Source organism: Chionomys nivalis, chromosome 12 (assembly GCF_950005125.1).
Source record: "Chionomys nivalis chromosome 12, mChiNiv1.1, whole genome shotgun sequence".
In the NCBI taxonomy this organism is placed as follows: domain Eukaryota; kingdom Metazoa; phylum Chordata; class Mammalia; order Rodentia; family Cricetidae; genus Chionomys; species Chionomys nivalis.
Window position 1 is genome coordinate 54,039,179 of NC_080097.1, and position 26,327 is coordinate 54,065,505.

Here is a 26,327-nt window from a genome sequence, read left to right on the forward strand (position 1 = left end):
AGTCGTCATCATCAAGACACTTCATCATCACGTCATTAGACCATGAAACCCAATATGGACAAGTTCAGCAGAGCCGCCTTATACAGGCTGCCCATGCATGCTTCAGCATTGCCAGGGCACAAATTTTAAATTCAATTTCAGGATTTCCATGGAAGTTTAGAGAACATTCATCCCAAACACAGTAATGAGCCTCTTCTTTGTCTTGCCCTTGTCTCAACCACTGCCCATTGTGTTCAACTCCTCTGCCCTACTGCAAACTTCTTGTTCTTTGAGAGCTGAGGACTTTCCCATCTCAAGCTGGTTTGGAGTTGTTTATGCTTGTGAAGCCAATGAACTGAATTATCACTCGCCACATATCTTAAAATTTCTCAATAAAACAATACAGTTATACATGTACAAATAACCCAAAACCATCTATGAAGCACTCCTTTGCAACACTGGATCAATTGCTTGTTTCTTTATTCTTAGACCAGAAGTTTTCTCTTTGTTTTTGGTACCTGAAGATTATACTTTATGATTTTATAACTTACTGGGTAAGTATACAGATTTATTAAGAGTGAGTCCGCTAAGTTTGACACATTGGGTACTAGCTGTATCAACTGAGTGATTTCTTCTAACATGGCCTACGGGTGTAGACAATGGTTTGGGTGGAGTATCCTATACTGAGTCATTGTTACACTCACATGATGAGCTTTGTTGCGTGTGTTCTGACATTATTTAAAGACCTTAGTAAAAGCGAACATGAAATAAATAAGTCATATTAAATATGTTTAGAATAATTTATTTCTTAGATATTTCACAGAAGTCAATTGAACAAAATCTCTAGAGCCCTGGATCCTTATTTAGTCTCTTAGTGCATATGAGCTTATTACTCTTCTGTAAAATAAGTATGACCACACCTCCATGAACATGTAAAAAATTGTGCAGAAAGAGTCAAAGCCAACTGGTTTTGAACTCTGAAAAACAATAAAATGTTTATAGTATCTGATTTATTTCTGAACCACAAAAAGGCAACCAAAAGAACCACAGGATAGAATATGACATTGTTTTTGCCCATATCTTGTTCCATTCTTGACTCACAGGGTCTTGAAGATGGCCGTCATGTTCCAAGGGTGGGGCCCTGAATTACCATCAAAGTACATATTCACAAAGAACTGTGAATGACTGACAACAAATTCTGGAAAGAATACAGGGAAAGATTCACTGTTGGTGGTTGTAAACTAGTACATCCATTATGGAAATCAGTGTGAGAATTCTCAAAAAACTAAAAGAGAGTCTACCATAGGACTCAGATACACCACTCCTTGGGATGTGCTCAAAGGACTCAGTATGCTACTTCACAGATTACTCACAGTACCTGGGACAAGGAAGCAGCCTAAATAGCCTGTAACCAATGAATGGATAATGAAAATGTGGTGCATATATACACACTATGAACACTATCCACCTCCACAGAAAATGACATCATGAAGATTGAAGGTAAATGGCTGGAACTAGAAAAGATCACATTGAGTGAGGTAGTCAAGACACAGAAAGACAACCATCATTTTTTTCTCATTGGAGACGCTTAGCTCCAAATCTTCAGATGTGAGTACATAGCCTGTAGTAACTGTAAGAACCAAGAAAGCAAAATAGGACCATTGCCAGGATCTGGAGTTTGGGGAGCAATAGAGAGGGAAATAGCAGGGGTATAACTTATCTGATCAGGGAAATGGGGAAAGGAGTACTTGTTAGGGAGTAGGGGGAGGTGAGTAAAAACAGTAGGGATGTGTAACATGAGGTCCTGCTTGTTGGGTTTTCTGCCCTACCTGGTTCCCACAGTCTTTAGGTCCCTAAGAAAATCACACAGAGGTCTCCATAAGTTATAAACTGATTGGCCCATTAGCTCAGGCTCCTATAACTTATATTAACCCATTATTCTTATCTATGTTAGCCACATGGCTTGGTACCTTTTTCAGTGGGGTAGGTTACATCTTCCTTCTTCGGTGTCTGGACAGGACTGCGAGGAATGGGCTTCCTCCTTCCCAGAATTCTCCTGTTCTCATTGCCCCGCCTCTACTTCCTGTCTGGTTGTTTTGCCTATACTTCCTGCCTGACTATTGGCCAATCAGCATTTATTTAAAACATAATTGACAGAATACAGAATTGTCCCACACCAGGGTTGTTTGAAAAAGTCACAGGAATTATACTATCAACTCCTTACCTAAAACAAGAAAAAAAAATATATATATAATCCCTTGCATATTATATACATATATAGTTTTAATGAACTTTTCTTATCTGGCTGATAGTGTTGCAGCCAAGAACCAAAGACCACCTAACAGAAACCTCAATAATAGACATAAGAAGCCCTCTTTTTTTTTTTTTATTTATTTATTTTTATTCTTTTTTAATTAAAATTTCCACCTGCTCCCCATTTCCCATTTCCCTCCCCTCCTCCCAAATATTGCCCTCCCCCCACTTCCCTCCCCCTATCCCCACTCCTCTTCTCCTCCCCCCACTCCATTCCCCCTCCCTCTCGATACTGAAGAGCAGTCCAAATTCCCTGCCCTGCGGGAAGACCAAGGTCCTTCTATCTACGTCCAGAAAGGTGAGCGTCCAAACAGGCTAAGCTCCCACAAAGCCAGTTCATGTATTAGGATCGAAACCTAGTGCCATTGTCCTTGGCTTCTCATCAGTCTTCATTGACCGCCATGCTCAGAGAGTCCGGAATCAACCCATGCTTATTCAGTCCCAGACCAGCTGGCCTTGGTGGGCTCCCAATAAATCAGTTCCACTGTCACAGTGGGTGGGTGCATCCCTCGTGGTCCTGATTTTTTGCTCATGTTCTCCCTCCTTCTGCTCCTCATTTGGACCTTAAGAGCTCAGACCGTTGCTCCAAATTGAGACTCTGTCTCTACCTCGATCCATCGCCAGATGAAGGTTCTAAGGTGATATGCAAGATATTCATCAGTATAGGATAGGGTCATTTCAGGTTCCCTCTCCTTAGTTGCCCAAGGTACCAGCTGGGGACATCTTCCTGGACACCTGCGAACCCCTCAAGAGTCAAGTCTCTTGCCAACCCTAAGATGGCTCCCTTAGATAGGATATATACTTCGCTGCTCCCGTATCCATCCTTCCTATATCCCAACCATCCCAATCCTCCGAGCTCCTCCCATCCTCCCCTTCTCATATTTCTCATCCCATTTCCCCTTTGCCCCATGCCACCTCACCCGCAAGTTCCCAGTTTTTGCCCTGGAATCTTGTCTACTTCCCCCTCTCCATGCGGATGACTATATGATTTTCTTTGGGTTTACTTTCTTATTTAGCTTCTATAGGATCACACATTATATGCTTAATGTCTTTTATTTTATGGCTAGAAACCGATTATGAGTGAGTACATCCCATGTTCCTCTTTTTGAGTCTGGGATACCTCACTCAGGATAGTGTTTTCTATTTCCATCCATTTGCACGCAAAATTCGAGAAGTCATTGTTTTTTACTGCTGAGTGATGGATGAAGAAAGTGTGGAATATAAGAAGCCCTCTTTAAAATTGTTTGCCAGGCCGATTCTAGAGACCCCAAAACATGCAGTTTCTTGTTATTGCCCTTGCTTTTACCCCAGAGGCAGAAGTTAAGTTCATATTGCTGGATATATTATACACTTCAGAAACAGGGTTCATAGACCCCTGAGATGGAACTGACATGAATTCTCCCTCTCTGGGGACTAGGTTTAATGGTACTAGAAGGTATCATGTAAGCTTCCAAAGGAAGGAGGCAACCAACCGTCCTACCCAGTTATGTTGCCTATGAATGACATCAATGATGAGCATGGCTTGATAATCATAAGGGCACAGTAGTGGCATACTAACTTTTGTGGTAACCAACACCTCTCTAGTTGGACTAGAGCCACTCAACCACAAGGAAACCATGCTTGGTGCTGAAAATGCAATTAACTACTCAATGCTAGTGAAGTCATGGATATTGGAAAAGAATCTACAACCTTTAATTTACTAAACCAGCATAATCCTTAACCATATTCTATAAATATTTCCCCTAATACCCAAAGATAAATGTAATCTTCACTCCACATCAAGGAAACTCCTTTTTGTGACAGACAGAAACTACTATGGAAAACCATAGTCAGAGTTTAGAGTTCTGGTTCCAATGGACACATTTACAAAACACTGTCCCATCTAACACCCAGAGAACATTGTGGAAGAGGGGCCAGAAAAATCTAAGAGTCAAAGGATCAGAGTGTTTCCTGGGAAACTGAGTTTCCTAGTAATATCAGAAAGTTATACCCATAAATTCTCACTAATATGACTACTCATACATGGGTTGAGCAAGGATGACACCAATGGACATGCCAAAGTAGACAGGGAAATCCCATAAGGCCTCACCCCTACACAAAGAACAATAAACAACTGAGGAGAGCTGCAATCAGGAGAGGTGGTCTTTCCAGTAGAAGAGCACACAAAATGGTTGTCCAGTGCCAATTGTCAGCCCTGGATATATACATACAAGTAACACTCTACAGACTGAGCAGGTTATACTTAAGAACACACGCATACATACATGTATGCATGTATGTATGTATACACACATATACATACATTCATCATTTATTGGCACTTGGCTTGCTTCCTCTTATTCCACTTCTTCTTAATTACATTTCTGTAACCTTGCATGCATGTGTTTTATAGGTTTGTATGTTTTCAGCCCTCCTGTTTTTCAAAGCTATTATTGTCCTAGACCTTTGGCCTGATAGGCAATGTATAAGGACTTCAAATTTCCCATGTTCTCATCTGCAATTGTCTTTTTTATTTTAGCATCCTAATGTGTGTGAAGAGGAGTTTTCCTGTGGTTTTGATTATGTGTCCATAATGACTATGTTGGAACATCCTTCTATGACCATACATACATCATTTTTGGAGAAGGACTTTTAGAATCCTTTACTTTCTTTGAAGTTGAGTTTTAAAAAAATCTATTTATGGATGAGTTTTCAGCATTTTTTAATGTTCTGATTGCCTCAGGTCTCCTCATTATTAATTTTATTTTCCCCAAGATCAGTTTTGCTCATGGTTGATGTGTTGATATTTTCTTCTCTGTAATTTTGTTGTTTAGAAATGCCACTTCTTTTTATGTCATTACATTGTCTTATATCCCATACAGGGAGTATATTTTTCTATGATTTTCCATAAGTGAAAATTTTATAATATAAAATACTTTTGAAAACACAATGTCTGTCTCAACTTTCTATACTCATTATGTTTATTTTGTTCAAAAATAGTTATTTCACAAGTTCACAATGTTCTTTCTCAACTTGGTTCAAATTATTCTATTAATGATTAATATCTTCTGGAATTAAAAGTATGAACTTGGCTCTTATTCTATTTCTAGTGCAGATAAATTATGATCTATGTCTTATTTCTTTAAAAATTTTCCAATATATTTTGGGGTGACTACTGGGCAGAAATAAAAATGTGTTATTCTGCCCTTTCTCTCCAAACCTGCTAGCATTTTAGATTGAATAAAAATATATTAGGATCCCACCATCTAGAAATCATCACGGATTCAGTCAAAAGTAGAATAAAGTTGATATCTTCAGCCTTCTTTAGGAACTAGGTTGTTTTCTGAAATTCATCAAGTCTTTGGAGTCACTGGCTTGTGCGAGGAAGCCAAGACCAGTGAGAAAATGTGCCTCTTGCTTGCTCGAGGGCACACTCACTTAACGATTGCTGTCAAACCTCTACCATTGGTTATAAAATTTCAAAATAAAGTATTCAAGGCTCTATTCTGGTAATGCTACCCTCTCACCTCTGATGAAGTGCTTCTGGTTTTCCTATTGAAAATGTATCTGTGTGGGGCTCAAGTGTTCACCCAGTGACATGGAGTCAGCTCAAGTGATAAGAGTCGAGAGGTAAGTTCTTTAGTCCTCCAGCCAAGCATATAACCACTAAGCCACACTGCTCTTCCCTCTAAGTGCCTGTTAGGTAACAGGTGTAAAAATATGTCTTTGAGGTGATGAGATAAAATTAGAAGTTAGATGATTGGCTTAGTCCTAATATCTATCTTAGCCACTAAAATAAAAAAAGCCACATGGAACAATTGGGCCCAAAGGCTTCTTTGGCAAAACAAAAAAAATGGGGGGGGGGTGATCTCTGAGTAAATTTACACCATGAAAGCAAACAGGCATTGAGGAATTTCCCCAAGGCACACAAAATAGAATCTTTCTAAAGCTTACTGGAAATAAGGCATTGTTCAGAAAAGGTGGGATGCTGTTTTCTTTTTCTTTTTTAATTTAAAGATATTTTCCAAATTCTCTTGGCATTTTTATCATCAAAGAGCTTATCTAAGTCATTTGACTGTGTTAAATTTTGTTAATTTGAAATGTAAATAACATAGAAAATTAGGATTTAATATTTCTCTCAAACCATCTTCTTAACTACTAGCAACAAGCTTTACCAATGAAAACAGGAAGTCTGCAAGAGGATGGTTATTAGAGACACAGGAGCCATGTGCTGTAACAATTCTTACCATTACTGTCATGAGGCAAGGATTGCTAAAGCAATCCTGCAAGCTCCAATCACATTACTTGCTTATGGAGTTGACGTAGGTAGTAGGCGTTCAAACCTTGGCTTCAATATCTCTAAGTAGGATTTTGAATCTGTGTCCTGTCTATTTTATCAAGATTATAAAAATGAAACACTAATGATTTTGGAAAATGACTTTAAGATGTTTTTACACTGTAGCAATGACTATATTTCAAAGTGAAATTTCTTAAGGAAAACAAAGAAGAACATTTCTGTCTACGGTTTGATTCCCTTCCTCTGAAGGCAAAGCAGACTGGATTTGGCTAACTGGCATGCTTCTTTATCCCACTAGAGGGTGGTCCTGTCACCTCCATGGTACAGAACACACAGGATGTGGAAAACCACTCAGAACAGAAAGCACATGTGCTGTGTTTTATCTCATGTGATTCTGCCACGTTCTGACCCTATTAGCTTTTCTGGTGTTCCTTGCCTCTCATTCCTTTGCTTTTCCAGCTTTGCTTTTGGGATGATGGCTCTCTATAAAGCTCGTATGTGGGATACACGTTGCAGCTGTAAAAGTGAGTCTGCAGGAATTTAATGGTGCATAGCTTAACTTCAACATGGTTCTTAGTTCCAAATAAATATGATGCCCCAGGTCAGTGCATTAATGGATGTGCCTATGCTGTTACCATCAGCAAAGCATAATATTATGTTTCAGAAACACAAAGGAAAATGCAAGAATCTACAAATGAATGGAGATTGCATGGAATCGTGGAGACCAAATTATAGAATGTTTGTGGTTTTAGAATTGTAGTTTTATTACTTTAAAATGGATTCAAGTAAGTTTCAATAAAGACATAGTGAGAGAACTTGGAATTAACAGCCTCTTCCAACCACACACTCACAACTTAAGTATAAACTGGACCAAAGAAGAAGAAAATAAAGAAACCCACAATGCTGTTACCTAAAGCCTGGAGACAGCTTCTGGACCACAGAGTGAAAGGAAAATACTAAGGGAGTGTGGGGTTCTGTCTGAGCAGAGGGGACCGGGATGGGAATCCAGGGAAGCCCCACTCCTACAGTGGACAGGGAGTGGTAACACAAAGAAAATAGACAGGGGTGGAGGTCAGAAAGATCCAGAAAGGGAAGCCTGAATCTCTGACCAAGTGACAACTTCCCAAGGACATAAAAGAACTTCCCCAGCATTCACACAAAGTTGAGAGCAGTTTCTATGCCCACCAGGGTGAGAACACACTATAACACAGGACAAAGGCTGCTTCTTTGGTGGTGTAGGAGGTTCTTCTTTCTATGTGTTGCTTTCATTGGTCAAATAAAGAAACTGCCTTGGCCTTTTGATAGGGCAGATAATTAGGTAGGCGGAGTAGACAGAACTGAATGCTGGGAGAAAGAAGGCAGAGTCAGAGAGAGCTGCCTTGGAGTTGCCAGCGTCATACATGCTGAATCTTTCCCAGTAAGCCATGACCTCATGGTGACATATAGATTATTAGAAATGGGTTGAATCAAGATGTGAGAGTTAGCCAAGAAAAGGCTAGACATAATGGGCCAGGTAGTGATTTAATTAATACAATATCCATGTGGTTATTTCGGGGGTTAAGCTATCCGGGTGGCAGGATATGGCTGGCTTCTCCTACTACAGAGTGGACGGAGTAGACAACACTTTGGAGTCTGGTGTTTTTCCTGGGTGACTACATTAGCTATAGACTGAAGTCTGCTCTAATCCTAACCCTAAAAGCTTAATGAAAATCTTAAATTAATCTAACTTGCTCTAAATAATTTATTTACATACTAAGGAAAAGTAAATACTATTTGAGATAATACAACAAAATCTGTCAAGCATCACATACCATCCATAATACCGACCATCTGAGGAAAAACTACCAAGGAAGGTCTGACTAGATAACCAGGAGAGAAGCCGGTTATTAGAAATTTAACTCTAGAGGGCACAGGAGATAGAAGATGAGCTACCTCTGCAACTATTCCTGATCTCAGCATCAAGGAACTGAGTTGAAGGGAATCATGAACATGGCCATAAGAAAAACAAAAAGCATGAAGAAAGGCTTGCAGAGTCACTAGGTGAAAATACAATATCAGAAGCAGACATTCCCTTAATTGAGTTATCAGGAAGTTGGTACTTTGATTATAGACTTAAAGATGAGTGACCTTAGTGATATAGAATAGAAATAATTGAAAATGCAAGATCGAAGAAATGAAGACTAAAAGTCGAAAAGAAAGAAAGAAAAATGGAAAACCTCAGCGGCTGTGACAGGAGATCAAGCAGATTCCCAGACTGAGTTCTAGAATGACAGGATTGTAAACACAATTGTACTTGAGGACTTCCCACTGAAAAATTCAAAGCCAGTAAGGATAGATCCATACTGCATTTGCCACAGCTTTAAGTTTATTCTAGACGAATTCATAGAATAAACAAACACAGAGTGGAGGAGGCCCTGGAGAGATGACTCAGTGGCTAAGAGCCCTTGCAGAGAACCCGGCCTTGCTTCCCAGCACCCACTTGGTGGCTCCATCTGTAACTCCAGTTTCAGTGCCCTCCTCTGGCCTCCTCAGGTACTGCATGCATCTGGTACATAGGCAAAACACATAAACCTGAAACTGAATAAAACTTTAAAACAATAAGTTCGACAAACACAACTACTATATGATTTAAAAAAATATATCAAAATTAAAATGAAAGACAGAAACAGCTCAAGAGCAGGAATATGGTACTGGAAGTAGTGTAATTGCAAAGTTTCTATGTGGCAGGTGAACAGTATAGGCAGTTGTAAACTGAGAAGCCCATGTTGCATGCCCAGGGGAAACTAGTCCAAAACCCCAGAGGAGTAGGATGTAGTTACTCGGAATAAAACACTAGTAACTTTAAAGATTTTTATTCTAAAAAAGAAGGGAAACACAAAGCCCAAATAACCAAACCAGATAGGAATGTGGGCACAGGTCTGCAATTTGGAACTCTGTCATCCATGAGTCAAGAGCAGGGAGACTGTAAAGTCACCATAACCACCTAGGAGGTCTAGTCAACCGTGGCTACACAGTGAGATGCTGTCTCGGAAAACCCAGAGCTAAGCACGTGGTGTAGTGGCGGACTGTCTGCTCAGCATTCACAAGGACCCGAGTTCAATCTCTAGAAATGGAAAAAAATCATTCATTTCACTTAATGTAAATTTAATATATATGAAATAAAACTGAATTGCTATATGGAGTGACATTAACAGGCTTATCTTTGTACTGTGCCAGAAATCCACTAAATAAAAACAAAACTCCACGAAGGTTGAAAGTTCTTAGTACTGAACTAGCTTAAGTACTACATATGTGAAAGGCAGCTTCTGTAGCTAAACTGATAACAGAACGAGTAGATTTAAGAATCAGATACGCTATATAAGTCATGATGGATAAAAGCAACCATTTCTCAATGACAGTGGAGCCAATGCATGGAGTACACAGAAATCTTAAATATGCATTTGAAAGGTAGATTTAAAAAAAAGACAAGGATTATGGGAGGGACCTGCTTCCAAATGGATAGCTTGCAAGAGACCCAGTGGTTCTGGAGTGGTGGCAATGTCCTATGATTTGAATGTTGATGTGATCAGGTACAATTTGTCAAAACGCATGCACCAATACCCATCTTGTCCTAGTCCATAGTCATCATGAAACTTGACTCCAAAGCCAAGTTCAACAATGATATAAACATGGCCATCGGCATTCAGGAAGGATTCTACAAAGCTTGAATTCCCGAGGTGGCAGAGCTGGGAGTCATGTTAGAATGCTGTCCGTCTCATGACAGCGGCCTTTATCAAACTTGGTGCATATTTGACTCACATTCTTCTCAACTCTTACTTCTTCTCTGTTCTCTCTGGTTAGGCATTTTTATCATGCTTCACTTTATTCGTCTTCTGTTTGTGTGTGTGTGTGTGTATACATGCATACATACATATATGTGTGTATATATATGTATATATACATATATTTAACATATACTGCACTGAGTATTGTTTCTTCCAGCTATTCACACCATGTTTCCCTTCCCTGCTGTGTCTAACCTGTCATCACGCTCACTATCCTTGCTGTACCTTTTGGCTATTTTTTATATTCTTATGAGGAGAAATTCAGAATCCAGTTCTCTGGTGATGGTCTACATTCAGTCATTTATATTCTGTGACTCTGTTACCCTATTTTTAATTTATTCCCAAAGCTTGACATTTATTTAATTTAGGCATATGTGTGTTTGTATTAGTTTATGTGCACTGTGTGCCTACAGGAGTCAAAAGAGGCCAGAGGAGGGCATCAGATGCCCTGGAACAGAAATTTCAATTGATCATTAACCACACTATATGGGTGCTGTGAACCAAACCTGATGTCCTCTGCAAGAGCTGGAAGTGCTCTTAGCCAATGAGCCATCTCCCTGCCTCAACACATTAAAATTTAAAATTTACATTGAATGACAGTAATACCAGTCACTGGTCTTTTGAGACACTGTTTTTCTCCTCTAACATTGGCACTTACTATAATATTTTTCCTTTTTCTTTCTTTCTTTTTTTCTTTTCTTTTTTTCCAAATACTGAGCATTGTATATGAAAAAATTTCAGAGATGTTGGTGATATCTTCCTTAGTTGTTTTCTTGAATTTTTGCCAGAAAAAAATCACTTCCACTCTCAAGGATGGAAGTCAGTCTCTGTGGGCATGGTATAGTGCCAGTTTATCCTTACCCCTTAGAATACAATCATGTGGACTCCCAACTGACATCAGGATGTCTGATAATTAAATACCTTTAGGCAATGAGAGTTCTGGAACCAAGAGACTACTCATAGCTCTATTTTTTTTTTAAATTTTGATTGAGACATAGTCAAATTTTAATTACACTTAACGAGTTTTTGTGAATATTTATATCAGAGAAACTACATGAAAATGAAGATGCAGGACCATCGGTGCCCCACACCCTCTCTTGTCCTCCTTGGCAGTTCCCAGATTCATGACATTACTTGTATAGATTAGCAGGTGTTTTCTAGAATCAACATTGCTCATTTCATAGTTGATGTTAGTCCTTTGTAACCCAGAGTCCATTGTAAGATCTCTCCCTCCTCTCTTCTTCCTCCCATTTTCTTTCTTTTTAAAAATCTATGGAGACTTGCCCTTTAGCCCGTATTAGACCTCTACCTGCCCACTCTCTGTGTTGTTCTGTTTGGCTTTTAGAGTCATCCATGCGTTAAAATTTCTTTGTGTCAGTCATTTCCTTAGGTCACCTTAGTTTAGCACTACCATAGGATATTCATTCAGTGTCATTTCTACTAATATTGTGGGGAATCTCTTTTCTTAGTTTCTCTTTGTATGATCTTATATCTCTTGTAATTATTATGAAACTGGTTGTTGGTGTATTTAACCAACCTGAAACGACTTAATATTTAAAAGGGCTACTTCCTGTTTTTAGCACACTTTATTTTTTTCAAACAGTACTTTAGTTAAAATATTAGAATTTTGTAGAACTTGGTATTTTTATTTGCTACAATCCCAGTTTTCAGTGTTATATATACTACATATATATTATATAGTATTACTTTTGTTTTATTCATGACAATTTTCAAATAAGCTTTTTTGTTGTTTTAGAATTTCTTACATGATTACTATATTTACTTCATTTCTACCTTTCCCTCCCCCTCAAACTCCTCCAAGTTCCTCCCCCACCCTCAAATTTGTAAGAGTTTCTTCAATTATTATTGGTTTATATACACAAAAATTTCTGAAGTTGTCATAATCTCTTGCACAATTTTCAATGTCACACATTTCTTCCCCAAAAGTTGTGTTGCTGATATATTTTCCAGTTCAGTTCAAAGAACTTATTTTAGCGTTTCTCATAACATGAATCTGCTATCTGGAAATGTTTTAATTAAATAACATTTATTGGTGAAGTAAACTGTGGCTGAATATGGGATTTTGGACAATATTTTTTGTACCGTTTCCATGGTGACACTTCCACATCTTCCTCCTCTGTGCTTACTACTAGGAGGCTACAAGCTGCTCCCCTGTGTGTAGGAAGTCATTTTGGTTTTACGAATGTTTTCAATACTTTTCCTTTTGTTCTCCTGTTTCAATTTCCTGTTTCTTTCCCCAGTTTACATTTTCTGAAAAGTTAATGTTAATGGTTTCTGAAGATCTGTTCACTTCTTCAGTTAAAAATCTGTCAGTGGACAGTTTCTGCCTTCGAGAGTGTGCGTTTCTCTCTTCCCAATCTTGCCTGTCATAATGTCAAGTGGTAGGTCTTACTCCAGCTCCTTTCTTTTACTTGTGGGGATGTGGATATGCACTGTCCAGTGTCTCTGAGCCCATCTGGACCAGATCTTAACTTCCCTGCTTCACCCGCTTATTGCATGACTTACAATTAGGAGTCGTGGTGTCTTTTGTTTGTTTGGCTTCTCCAAGCTCTGGATTCAGATGATTTCTGCTGTCATTGCACACTTCATACCACATCTATTTCTCTAGCCCCCACCTGCTGAGCTTTGGCTTGATCCCCGTGGGGTCTGTCAGTCGGTCAGTGATTGGTCGTTGCTGGTCAGCAGTAAATGTGGATAGGGTTCTTCTCATGTCTGTGAGACTCTACTCCATGGTTTCCTTGTCACATAAAGACATCTGCTGTGTTCACGCTCTGTCTGCTGAATTGGGTCGTCAGGTTCCTCTGTCTGTTTTGTGGGCCATGAAATACATACAGGTTCTGCTTAAACCCCAGAACACAGTTATTAGCCGTGCACCACCTCCGGAGAGTGAGTTCCTGTCTGGTGTCTTTCTGCATGTGTGCTGGGGCCCTTGGGCACCTTGTCTAAACCTCACTGAATTTTTTTGACAATTAGGAATTCAGGCAGATTTGGGACCTTTATCATTCTGATGTTTGTTGGTTGTTAAAATATCCCTTACTCAGTGTCTCAACATTGTGGAAGGTCTAACCTTTGACTTCTCACACCTTGACCAGTCCATGATGGGGTCTCCCCTTGTTATCTCTTTCTTAAAAAATTTAAATATTAAATTTATTCACTTTATGAGTCAGTGTTTTGTGCATGCATGCTCAGGGCCAGAGGGGATCAGAAGAGGGTATTGATTCCTCCTGGAACTGGATTACAAATGGTTGTGAACCACCCTGTGGGTCCTGGGAATCAAACCTATATCCTCTGCAATAGCAACAAGTCTTCTTAACACTAAATCATCTCTCCATTGCTCTCTTTAGGGGCCTTTACGTAGGGTGTTAAGTGGTAGCCACAAGGGCTCGTCTCTTCATTCTTGGCCTGTGTTTGAGAGGGCCTTTTCCTGCAGTTTCCAAATGCTCTGGAAGGTTCTTGCCCCTTTAAGTACTTAGAGGTGTAAGTGTGTGTGTGTGTGTGTGTGTGTGTGTGTGTGTGTTGTGTGTCCTACAGTATCACTTTATTTTGGTTGCTAGAAGTATCTTTCCTTTGCTTATGTTACTATTTAGTGCTAGACTTTTTTTTTTTTTACACATGTTTTTATACTGTCACATTTATTTCTTTTAGTGGAGATAAGCCTATTTAGATCTCTGGCTTTCCTTCTGTCAGTTAAAGTAGTCCCGCCTTTCAAGCCATTTGTTTATTTCATCCCAGTTGTCAAGTTTGCTGACATAAATGTTTATGATATTAATAATTCATTTCAGCTCTTCTGTTTTTCTGGTTGGCTGCATTGGTTTTTATTGGCCCTTTTTGTGACTATAGCTGGTTTTCCTGTTGTTTTAATGTTGGGTTTATAATCTCTTCCTCTTTATTTGTGTTTATATTGCTCTACTTCTAAGTCCTGAAGGTAAAAGCACTGAGCTTGATGTTAGATCTTTCCCCATAGGAGCACACTTAGCAGCATCACACAGATTTTGTTATTTTTGCTTTTGCTATTTTTTTTTTTGAGTTTGTGTGTGTTGCGGGGATGAGGTCATGCACGTGAGTGTGCAGGTGTATGTGCCCATGTGCACACACATGGAGGGCAGAGGAGGATATCGGGTGTCTTCCTCTATAGCTCTCCCTGCCTTTTTGCCCTGAGGTAGGGCTCTTCACTGAGCCTGCTAGGCTTTCTGGATCTACGGTGATCTCTGTCCATCAGTGTTGAGGTTACAGGAATGAACAGCCAGGCCTGATTTAAACAGGTTGCTGGAGGATGAAATCAGGTTCTCATACCACCCCCTGAGCTGTTTCTTCAGCCTTGACTTTGACTGTTCATAGGCACTCTTACTTTCTCTGTTTCTTGCTTTGCATTTGAGCAACTTAGAAAGGTTCTCCTTAGTTTCCAATCAGTTTTGAATTTATCTGGACTCCTTTGGTCCTTTGTCTTTTATTTTATGCCATTTTCACCAGAGAACATCAGCTGTGCAGTTAGGATCCATTTGCTTATTAAGGATTGGTTGTGTGCTCACTGTGTGGTCTATCTTGATGAGCATCACATGGAAATGCCCTTATGTTGGGGTCTCCTTGCTTACACATTGTTGATCCGATCAGCAAATTACCTGATAATGAAGCTGAATGTTCAGTGATACGTGTGCACATGGAGGCCCAAGACTGATATCAAGAGTCTCTAAAAGATCCTTGTTCATTGATGTAGGGCCCCAACTGAACCCAGAGCTCATTAACACGGCTGGTCTAGCTGGACAGCTTGCTCTAAGGATCCCAGATTCTTCCTTCCCAGTGCAAAAATTATCAGCAGGACTTCATGATCCCCTAGCATTTATGTAGGTTTTGGGGATGGGAACTTTGAGCCTCATACTGCGACAAGCACTTTATCCACTGAGGAATCTACCAGCCCCAGTCTCTGCTTTTTAACTGCAGTTTTTGACTATTTACATTTAACGCAGAGACACATGTGGCTAGGTTTAAACTTACCATGCCCCCACTTGTTTGCTATTGGTACCTTTATTCATTCATTCTCCCCACCCCCATTTCTCTTTCCTTTGTAAATTTTTAGTGTTCCATCCTAACTTATTTGCATGTTGGATCTCCATATTGTTTTGTATAATTTTATTCAAGTGTGTTGTTAGCTTGTCATAGTCCTCCTTCATTTAATGTTATGCCCATTACATAGGATGAGCTTCTACACAATGTACAACAACCATATTATAATAGTTTATATGTTTTTAAAGAATCAATTACCATTGAAATTTCTGTTGTCATTGTTTATTTGTTTTATTTATTTATTCATTTATTGAGACAGGGTCTTATAGCCCAGGCTTGTCTGGAACACTCTGTGTAGCCCAAGCTGGCCTTGAACTCATGATCTGCTCACCTTAGCTTTTTAGGTTCCAGAATTCCTTTCATGTGTTCCTATGACTATATATTTAGAGGTACATTTTTCATTTCACAGAATGTTTGTCAGCATTTGAAATTGGGTAAAAAAAAAAAAAAGAAGCAAGTCCAAGATACATAGATTGCTAAAGGCAGACATTTTTTCCCTGTTAGTTGAGGTGAGGACAGATTGTGAGAGCGAGTGAGTGGCCAGCATCAGGCTTAACTGTTAGGATAAGCTGGGAGAGCTGTCTTTCATAATTTGTTCAAACATCTGGCCACCACTGTTAAATAGGTTGGGGAAGAGCATATGGTTCTCATTTAGAACATTGCAAATACCATCATCGTGGTGACTGTGAAATTTTTAAAAAGTCCAATACTGTTTTGATTATAAACTCAGACAGAAGAAAAAAAAATGAAAAACAGCGAAAAAAAAAAAAACCAACGGCATTCTAAACTAAGAATTTCAATGTTTCATTACAGGAGTGTCTAATTCTGTGTCATGTTGTGACTTTTGAATCTTACTTTAATGAAAAGACATCCAACGAGTTAAGTAAAAAAAAAATTAAACAAATATATATGTACAAAAGGAATGATAAATGTATGAGAACTCACTCTTTTTAAGAGCTTGCTTTTCGACTCTGACTTACATGTTTCTGCTGTAATCCTATTGATCAGGAAGAGGTGTATGTGTTTTCCAGTTAGACTATAATTAAATTGGAGACTTGTATCTCTGTAAAACAGATGAAAGCTCTCGTAAGAGCTGTTAGGTTAATCCAGCTGCTCACAATGTATGTTGTATTTGACCACTTGCCAAAGAGTGCAAGAAAGTCTGTGGCCGCGCGAGCCAGCTGGCGCGGGATTGGAGGGTGGGATGCTCAGCTGGTCGGGACTGCGGCTGAAGATGCTTTATAAACTCCACTTTCAAAATGACAATCTTGGCTGTCCTGCAGCTTTGCCAAGCAATAATATCTTCAGAAGTAGTTTTCTCCTTAAAAATATCTCTTCTGATTCCTATCATGAGACCTCTTAAAGTGAGCCATTTAATAATATTTAAAAATAAGAACTGGCAGTGGCACACAATCAGGGCCCTGGGTCTAATCTCTAACACTAGCCGAGATTCAGCAGTCTGCACCGTAAAGCTCTTGACACGTCAATTAAAGAGACTGAAATTTTGTCATACTTTTTTTTTTATTGAAAAACAAAGAGTAGGGCAAATCAAAGTCCAGTTTAAAGAGCACAATGGAGATATTCATGTTAAAGGCTCCCAATCCGCTATATTCATTTTCCATTGTCATTTAAAGAGAGACTGACCATGGGTCCACGGAGTGATTCAATATTGTAATTTTATTTTCCCCATTGCTTGGATTACATGGTCTTTGTTTTGTTAGAATAAGCAAGCACTCGTGTTTCCAACCATTAAGAAAATCTTGAATTGCTTTGTACCTGGCTCTTGTGGACTTGCATCTGTGTGCTCGAGGGTGTGTGCGCATGTGTGCTCGCACGCCTGCCAGCCTGCCAGGTGTGGAGCGGAGCCTGTCACACTAACAAGTCCCCTGCCGCCCTCCCCTTTGATTTTCTCCACCTGGTGTTTGCCACAGCAACATGTCTGACTGGCCATTTGAGTTATCTGAGAAGCTGTCAAAAGGCTGAGAAGATCCGGGAAGATTTCAAAAGCTGAACTGAGCCTGCTTTCTCAAGAATAATACTTCGTGACACTTTTATTCTCTATCCCAAACATCAGATGTCTGATATTTTTCTTTTTTTGCTGTGAAATGGAAGCAACAAGAAGCCTTCCGATTTAGAATATTTTAAAAGTCAAAACAGCGCTGCAGCAGCTTTGAGAGGTGCACACTACAGTTTCAGAGGGTAAAGTGATGGGTGGCGCTCATTTCACTGTAAGCGATGCAAACGTAAAGTCTCAACTAAGGACTCATGGCTTTAGTAGTCCTACTGTGTGAATGCTAGCTTTATTTGCTCACGTCATGCAAAAAGGCAATGAAGTTACAATGTTTAAAAGTCTAGACTACTTAGAGGAAAAGCCAGAAGCCTGAACCCACTCAGCTTCTGCCCACAACCACCTGGTTTTCTCCACGTCCATCCCTGAACATCCTCCGGGCTCACTTGTCAATGTTCTCTATCATTGCCAAATTCAACAAGTCAATGTGTGGCTCTCCTGGCCTAGTTTAAATTACAGATCAGCAATGAACACATTTTTAGTCAGAATCTACTCCGACTACTGCACGGCATACATATACTCAAAACAAAAGCAAAGTATTCTGTTTATCTTATATTGAAAGTCACCAGAGTGTTATGTTCCTAATCCTTCCTGAAATGTTCATACACAAGAAGAGATGTTCAGCTACCTCCCCCTTTATCCTCTACTTCTTTCTCAAAATGGTAACATGCTTTGTTTGGGTTCTGCACCTGCATATTCCCTCACTGGCAACACCTTTGGTGAGCATGCCTCAGCATGAAGAAAGACCATTTCTTTCAGCTTCGTGTTTTTTTTCCCTCATCTTCTGCTCTTAAAAATCATGCTTCAGTGAGTAATCTGCCACACAAGCAATATCATAAGTATTATACTTATAATACATCCTCAAAGGTGGTATTTAGGGTGTCAGGAGGGACATTGAGGTGATTTTGGTGGATAATGCAAATTGTTCCTGATGGTTGCCACAGTGGGCAAGCTACCCAACACACAGTGCACTAACTTCTACCCACCCTGACCTGTGATTTTGCTGAATCCTTAGGTTTTGTCATTAGTTTGATATAAAAACTGGTATCTTGATACATTTTATTTTTCAATCTTCTTTCAAAGAATATGATTGAGAATTATCTTCATGTATTTTTTAACCAATTTAAGTTTTTCTTAAATTTTCTAGCTCCACCCCAAATAATCTGCACAATCAATCTATTTCTATTCTTTGAATATTACAGACACTAGCTCTTTAACACCAGCAGCACAGGTAACAAGCAATTTCAAAAATTAGGTTTTTTCATCAACATTTTTATTTCACTTGACAATTGATGAAGATTCTCATGTGTATCACATGTGTAGGGTATAGTTTTGTTCTGTTTAAGCTGTAGTGAGAAATCCTTTACAATCACAGACTGTGATGGGGTTCTGTTTTCTTTGATTTTTGGATTTTGATAGCTTTGACTTTTTCATTGTTGTATATTTATATTTGCTATACTTTTGCAGCTGCCTTGCTTGCTCTTGTCTGTGGTTGGTGTGGGAGGTCCTTCTGTCTAAGTGTTGCTTTTATTGGTTGATGAATAAAGAAATTGGCTTGGCCTATAATAAGGTAGAACTTAGGTGGGGAAAACTGAGCTGAATGCTGGGAGAAGGAGGGCAGAGTCAGAGAGAAGCCATGTAGCCCCACCAGAGACAGATGCTGGGAACTTTAGTTGGGAAGCCACAGCCACATGGCGATACACAGATTACTAGAAATAGGTTAAATTAAGATGTAAGAGTTAGCCAATAAGAAGCTAGAGCTAATGGGCCAAACAGTGATTTAAATAATACCATTTCTGTGTGGTTATTTCAGGTCTAGGCTGCTGGACATCCGGGAAATGACAAGCAGCCTCCTCACAACGTGTGGTTGTAATCTTAACTTTTTTCAAGATGTTTTTGTGATTTAAATGTGAATCTTCTAGTAGATGTCATGTATTGGACACTTGGTGCTTGGTTGGTGGCACTGTTTTATGAGTTGTGGTACTTAGGAGTTTGTGACTTACTGAAGGAAGTGGGTCTTTGAGGTTAGATAAGTAGGCATTGTTGCTTGTCTACTGTCTTTGTTCAAACCCTCTAATCTGATTTTCTATGCATAAATTGAGAAATATGTCCAATGCAGTAGTACATTTTGTTGAGAAGTTCTTTGTTTTTGATTCCTGCCCTTAGCAAGAGCATGCTTACTCTGAGATAAGGTGATGCCTGTTTCTATATGACAGAGGTATTTGCTCTGTTAAGATCATAACCATTGCTATGATTCTTGTTAATATATATTAACATATATATTAATATAAATGTATATGTATATAATATTAGTTAGGATTTCTATTGCTGTGAAGAGACACCATGACCATGGCAACTTCTAAGGAAAACATTTAATTGGGGCTGGTTTACAGTTTCAGAAGTTTAGTCCATTTTCGTCATGGAGGGTGTGCAGGAAGACATGACGCTGGAGAAGAGCTGAGAGTTCTACATTGTGATCTGCAGGCAGTAGGAGACTCTGTATCACACTGGACATAACTTGAGCATATAAGCCCTCAAAGCCCACCCCCACAGTTACACACTACCTCCAACAAGGCCATACTTATCTCAACAAGGCCACACCTCCTAACAGAGCCACTCACTATGAGCCAAGCATTGAAACACATGAGTCTATGAAAGTTATTCCTATTTAAACCACCACATTCCACTCACTGGACCCGAAAGGCTTGTAGCCATAGCATAATGCAGCAATACATTCACTCCAACTTCAAAAGTCTCCATAGTCTAAATAGTCTCAACCCTATTTAAGAGTCCAAAGTTCAAAGTCTCTTCTGAGACTCATGCAATTTCTTAACTGTAATCCCCTATGAAATCAAAATAAAAAATATCACATACTTCCAACATATAATGGTATAGGATATACATTACCATTCCAAAACATAGGGAAGGGAGCAGGGTGAGAAAATACTGGACCAAAGTAAAATCAAAACCTAGCTGATCAAACTCTAAATTCTGCATCTTTATGTCTGATGTCAAAATGCTCTTCAGATGTCCAAGTCCTTTTATCTTTTTTGAGTGCAACACACTTCTTTCTTTTGGCCTGGTTCCACTTTCTGTTATCGAATTTCCTTGGAAGATATCCCACAACTCTGGCATCTCTAACCTATTGGAGTCTCCAACACAATCCAGGCTTCAACCTCACAGCTTCATAAAATGACCTCTCTGGGCCTCGTGTAGGGACACCACTGACACATGCTTGGCGTCAGTGACTCTCCTTAGTCACTGAAGAAGATTCATAACCTCTTTCTTCTATCCTTTACTCTAAAGCCAGAACCATGTGGCCAAAGCTGCCAAGTTCTGCTTCTTTCTGAGCCTGGAACAAGGCCCCTTGTTCAATTACATCTTCATAACTTTCTGTTTTTGATGGTTTCCTTCACTGTCTAAGTTTGACTGTTCTGAATCTCACCTTGAAAACCAGGCTGGCCTAAAACTCAGAGATCTGTCAGCCTCTGCTTTCTGAGTGCTAGGATCAAAGGCGTATACTACTATGCCTGAATCTAAGCTTTTCTTTAATTTCTTTTCACTAGTTGGAAGTTTAACTGGGTGAGATCTTGCCCAGAAGTCTCCACACCCTCTAGTCCACTCAACATCAGGCTTTCCTTTAATCTGTTTATCTCTTTGAATATAAGATTTTGTCCATTCCACTTCCTGGTGCCATTTTTCTCCTCAAATTGTACATTTTGTATTTTTTTTCTTACCCAGATTGCTCCTTTTCATTACAGATCTTCATAAGAATGAATGCTGATAACCATGCAGCAGAGTCAACACTGTTTTGAGATTTTTTTTCTGCCAACAGAATTAATACAAAACTCTTCACTTTAGCCTCAGGCAGATTTTTCAGAAAAAGACAAAAAGCAACCACATTCTTCACCAAAACATCACAAGACTGGTCTTTAGGCCACATACTAACAGTCTTCTCTGAAACCTCTTAAGCCAGGCACCTACAGTTCAAATTGCCTTCAGTACCACATGTCCTTTAAGGAACTTGGAAGCTCCACTTAAACTATTAACCTGCTTTTCTAATCCATAGTCCCAAAGTCCATATTTCTTCAAACAAAACATGGAGAAAGAGCTGAGAGTTCTACATCTTGATCTGTAGGCAATAGAAGGAGATTGTATATCACACTGGGTGTAGCTTGAATTTAAGACTTCAATGCCCTCCTCCACAGTGACATACTTCTTCCAACAAGGCCATACCAACTCCAACAAGGTCACACCTCCTAATCATGTTACTCTTTGTGGGTCAAACATTTAAACACCTGAGTCTATGGGGGTCATTCCTATTCAAACCATCATTCTCTCTCTCTCTCTCTCTCTCTCTCTCTCTCTCTCTCTCTCTCTCCCTCTCTCTCTCTGTATATGATTACTTTCAACTTTCCTTTTAGTATCTGAATTTGCAATATTTTTCTTAGTTTCATTAATACCACAAATAATATTAACACAGTCCTTATATTGGACTGTGTAACTGTGCCATTTTTACTTTAGTTTGAACTTTCATTTTGACAATATTATTGCCAATTCAGAGGGCATGCTAAAAGTGGCTAAATATATTAATGGATCATGTTGATGTTTAAACTGCTTTATTGTGTTTTTTGGAGCTGAAATTTTTCTTATCATGTGCAGGAATTGGGATCTGAAGTGGCCTCAAGGTCTACTTGTTGAAGGCTTGGTCATCAACCTTGATGTTGCTGGGGGTGATGGTATCTTTAGGGTATAAGGTCTCTTGAGAGGAAGTTAGGTAGTTGGTGGCATGCTTTTGAAGGGAATCTTTGGATCCCACCCCTATTTACTCCCTGTCTTTACACCCTGAGGCAAGCAGTTGCCCACTAAATGCTTGCATTGTGATACACTGTTTACTTCAGGCCCACATTGCCAAGTATTATGGACTGAGACCTTTGAAACTGAGAGCCAAAATAAACCTTTCTTCCATTTAAGTTCATCTCCTGAGGTATTTTGTCACAGTAACAGAAAGCTGGTTAACACTCTGATGTATCTGACTGAGAAAACTTTATTTAAACTTTGCACTACTGGTTTATTCCACCAAGTTCTCTTCTCATTAGCTAAAGTTCTGTTTTTAATTATTCTTTTCTTCTATTTTTGGATGCTTAAAGTATTCTTATACATTTAAATATTGTGTACTACTGTCAAAACATCTTTCCATACACTAGGCCTGGCATCTACCACAGGCTACTTACAGCATTTTGAGTTCCCTGCTTTGTTCTCAGTAGCATTTATCTGGTGTCACTTTGGCATCCTTTTATGTGGAAACCTTCTAATAACTTTGGTTTTTGTAATGATCCTTAATAACTTGTTTTTACTTAACATGTGAGCATAGCTCACTTTTGCTACAGTGCTACTGTGATCACTGTGTCTTGGTCCCAGGTCTATATTTATAAGCCTTATGCCACTGGCAATATGATTCCATGTCTGACTTTTTTGTGGGGTCCTGATATTTGGAATGGTTCTGTTTTTGTTCTTGTGGTAACTGATGTGATTATACTGTAGAATACATTTTAAGCTTGTATTTTTCTGAGCTATAAGTGATTCCAAAGTTATTACATATACAACATACACACACACACATATACACACACCCTTCTGCTTTACTTTCTGTTGCACACAACAATATCATTTCTCTTGGCATCTTACCTTATACCTCAATCTCTTGATTTCCAGATTCGCAGGATCTATATCTCCACCTTCAGCTTTCGACACGAGACAAGAACACACTCTACCATTCAAAATTCTCTTCTCTTCTAGTCTTCATGAGGCCAAAATGTCTATGTTTTGAAGGGCTGAGTGTGTGGTGGCTCACACCTGTAATTCCTAGGGCTGATGCTCAAGGATTGCTACAAGTTCCATTCTAGGTTAGCGAAGCCTATAGAGTGAGACTGTCACACACACACACACACACACACACACACACACACACACACACACTGTCTATAACTTTTCCTTATGTTCCCAATTCCTTTATGTTCTGTAAGCATGAGTCTTCGTTGATTTGCATATGTTAATTACTTGTTGCCAGTACTAAAGGCCAAGGCCCCATTTCCCAATACTTTCTTAGTTTTGAAAAACCTTAATAGCTGTAGGAAACAATTTTGCTCAGAAAGTCCAGAAAGAACAATGGTGTCAGTATTATTTTATGTTCAATCTGGTTTGTTTGTAGTATTTCTATGTTCAGAACAGTTTCAGGGTAACTGCTGTGGTTCAGATTTCCCTTGACTTTAGGACTCAACTTTGTAGAGTCTTCCTGCAGATTAGAAAAAGGGGGGGGGGGAATGCTTCTAGCTGGGTGCAACTCTGTGTACAGTGTTGTCCGAAGTGCAAAAATAGCAAGCACCTTTCCAATGTTCTCTCTCCCCCTTCCCTCCCCTCCCTTTTCTTCTTCCCTTCCTATATCCCCTTTCCCTTTTCCTTTCTCCATTTTCCTACTCCCTTCCCTCCCCTACTCTCCCTCCCCTCTACTCCTCCCCTCCCCTTCTCTTTTCCTTCCTAGTCTTCCCCTCCTCTCTCCTCCACTCCCTTCCCTCCTTTCCCTTCCCCCCTTCCCTTTCTTTCTCCTTTTCCCTTCCCTACCAACTCTCCCATCTATAATCCCAGAGCTTGGGAGGTAGAACCAGAAGAAGTGAAACTTCAAGGTCAACATGACCTATGGGAAACCCTGTCTCAATCTCCACTGTGCTCATCAATTGAAAGGCAGAGAGAGGGTGTTAAGTGTCTCATTGGATCACAGATATCTATTTCTCATTTCAGATTCTTAGTTTATTATATATTCAACATTAGGCTATTACCTGAAAATAAAGTCAGAATTAAATCTTGGTATCGAACTGGCATTTTCTCTCTAGGTCTGTCTCTTTATTTCTGGGCCTGTGTGGCCTTCAGTCATGCCACAGCAGCCTAGCAGTGCAGTGGCCCCTGCTGACTTGTTTGCTGCCGCATGCTCACCTTCACTTGGAAGCTTTGGGATCCTCACCAGAAAGAATGCCTTCTATACTGTGTACATTTGGTATTGTTTGAAATACATTTGTTTTTCAATGAAAGCATTTCTGGGCATGCTCGACTTTAATTCTATGCATGATTCACTATTGGCTTTTGTGGCTTCATTTTATCTCCCTCTTAAATTATTTCTATCTTAGATTTTTTTAAACTAAAATGCTTATATTTCTATTTTTGTTCTACACGTCCTATTACTTTAGTACAGACACCGTCTTTCATGACTGTTGCCGTGACCATGATCCGCGCCCTGCCACAAGATGTTAGCAGAGTTCTCTGATTGACTGGGCATCTCTGCACAGCTTCTAGTAATGATGTCTTCACCAGCTATGCCTGCCCAGCTGTTGGCACCACCAGTGTTGTGCCTTTCAGGTCTCCGTGTGCTTTCAGGTCCATTTCAAACCGTGACTGTCACAGAGAAAACCCAAAACCACCCGGTTCTCCAACTGGCCCCTCACTTTCCCCACTCTCTCTCGATCTGCTCTTTGCTTCTGAGTGCTTTCATTCTCTGAGCCCGAAGAGCTCTGATGATTTCGTATTTTACTGCCAACCAACCCCCAGTCTCTGCGAGGGTCTTTATTTTCAAAGGATTCTTTGTGAAAGACTCTGGGTTGGAAATTGCTTTCTTTCAGCCTGTTAAATTTGTTATTTCATTTTCTGCATGTTTGGGTCATTTCAGTTGAAAATTTAGCTTTCAGCATTGTCCTTTGTTAGGTAATGTGTGTTTTCCCGTGGCCATTCAGCAAACCTCCTTCTTTGTCTCTTTGTTTTAGCAATATTACCATAGCAAATGTGCAAATGTGCTTTGCCTTTTTGTTTTCTTTTAATTTGCTTGTGAATCATAGGTTTTCTTTAGTCTTTGACTCTGGTCTTTTGTCATTTTGAAAATTCTCAGCTATTCCCTTCAAATCCTTCTGTGCCATAGCCTCCCTGTAGCACTTCAGTTACTCATTCTATATCCTTCAAGGTGCCCTTGTTTCTACACTTTCCTGGCTTTTCTTGATGTCTTTCTGTGTTTCACATGAAAATATTTTACTCAGAAAACTCTTATGATAGTAAAAGGTGTATGTGTAACAAGTCTTTCTCTGTACTGTCAACTCCCAAATAATGTCATGGAGACTTATTGTTAATTATGAAAGCTCGGATTTATCTTAGGCTTGTCCCATTAGCTCCTATAATTTAAATTAATCCATTCATATTAATCTACATTTTTGCCTCTTGGCCTTTTTCCTTTCTTTTCTTTTGAGTGTTTCTGACTTGTGCAGTGTCTCTCTCCCACCTCGATTCTCCTCTTTCTCTCTATCTCTAGAAGTCCCGCCTATACCTTCTGCCTAGCTATTGGCCATTCAGCTTTGTGTCATGCCAATCACAGCAATCCATTTTCACACAGGGTATTAATATCCCACAACAACATATGTACCTGTGTGGGCTTGTGTCCATGTGCATGTATGTATGAATGTGTGTATGTGTGTGTGTGTGTGTGTGGTATGCACTCCCAACACAGCATCTATGCAGAGATCAGTTCTTGGGAGTCTATTTAAGTAGAGCCCAATGGTCTATGATGTCTTCCTGTTTAAAATTTATCTATTTGACTCCATTGCTCTGTCATTGTACCATCTTGGAGCTGTTACTAACTACTGCTTTTTTCTCTAGTGTAATAATAAAATTAGCCATCAGTAATGAGCAGCAAACATACTTCTAGAATCAAAGTAAATGCTTTAGTTGTGTTTTCTAATAGGAAGAGTTC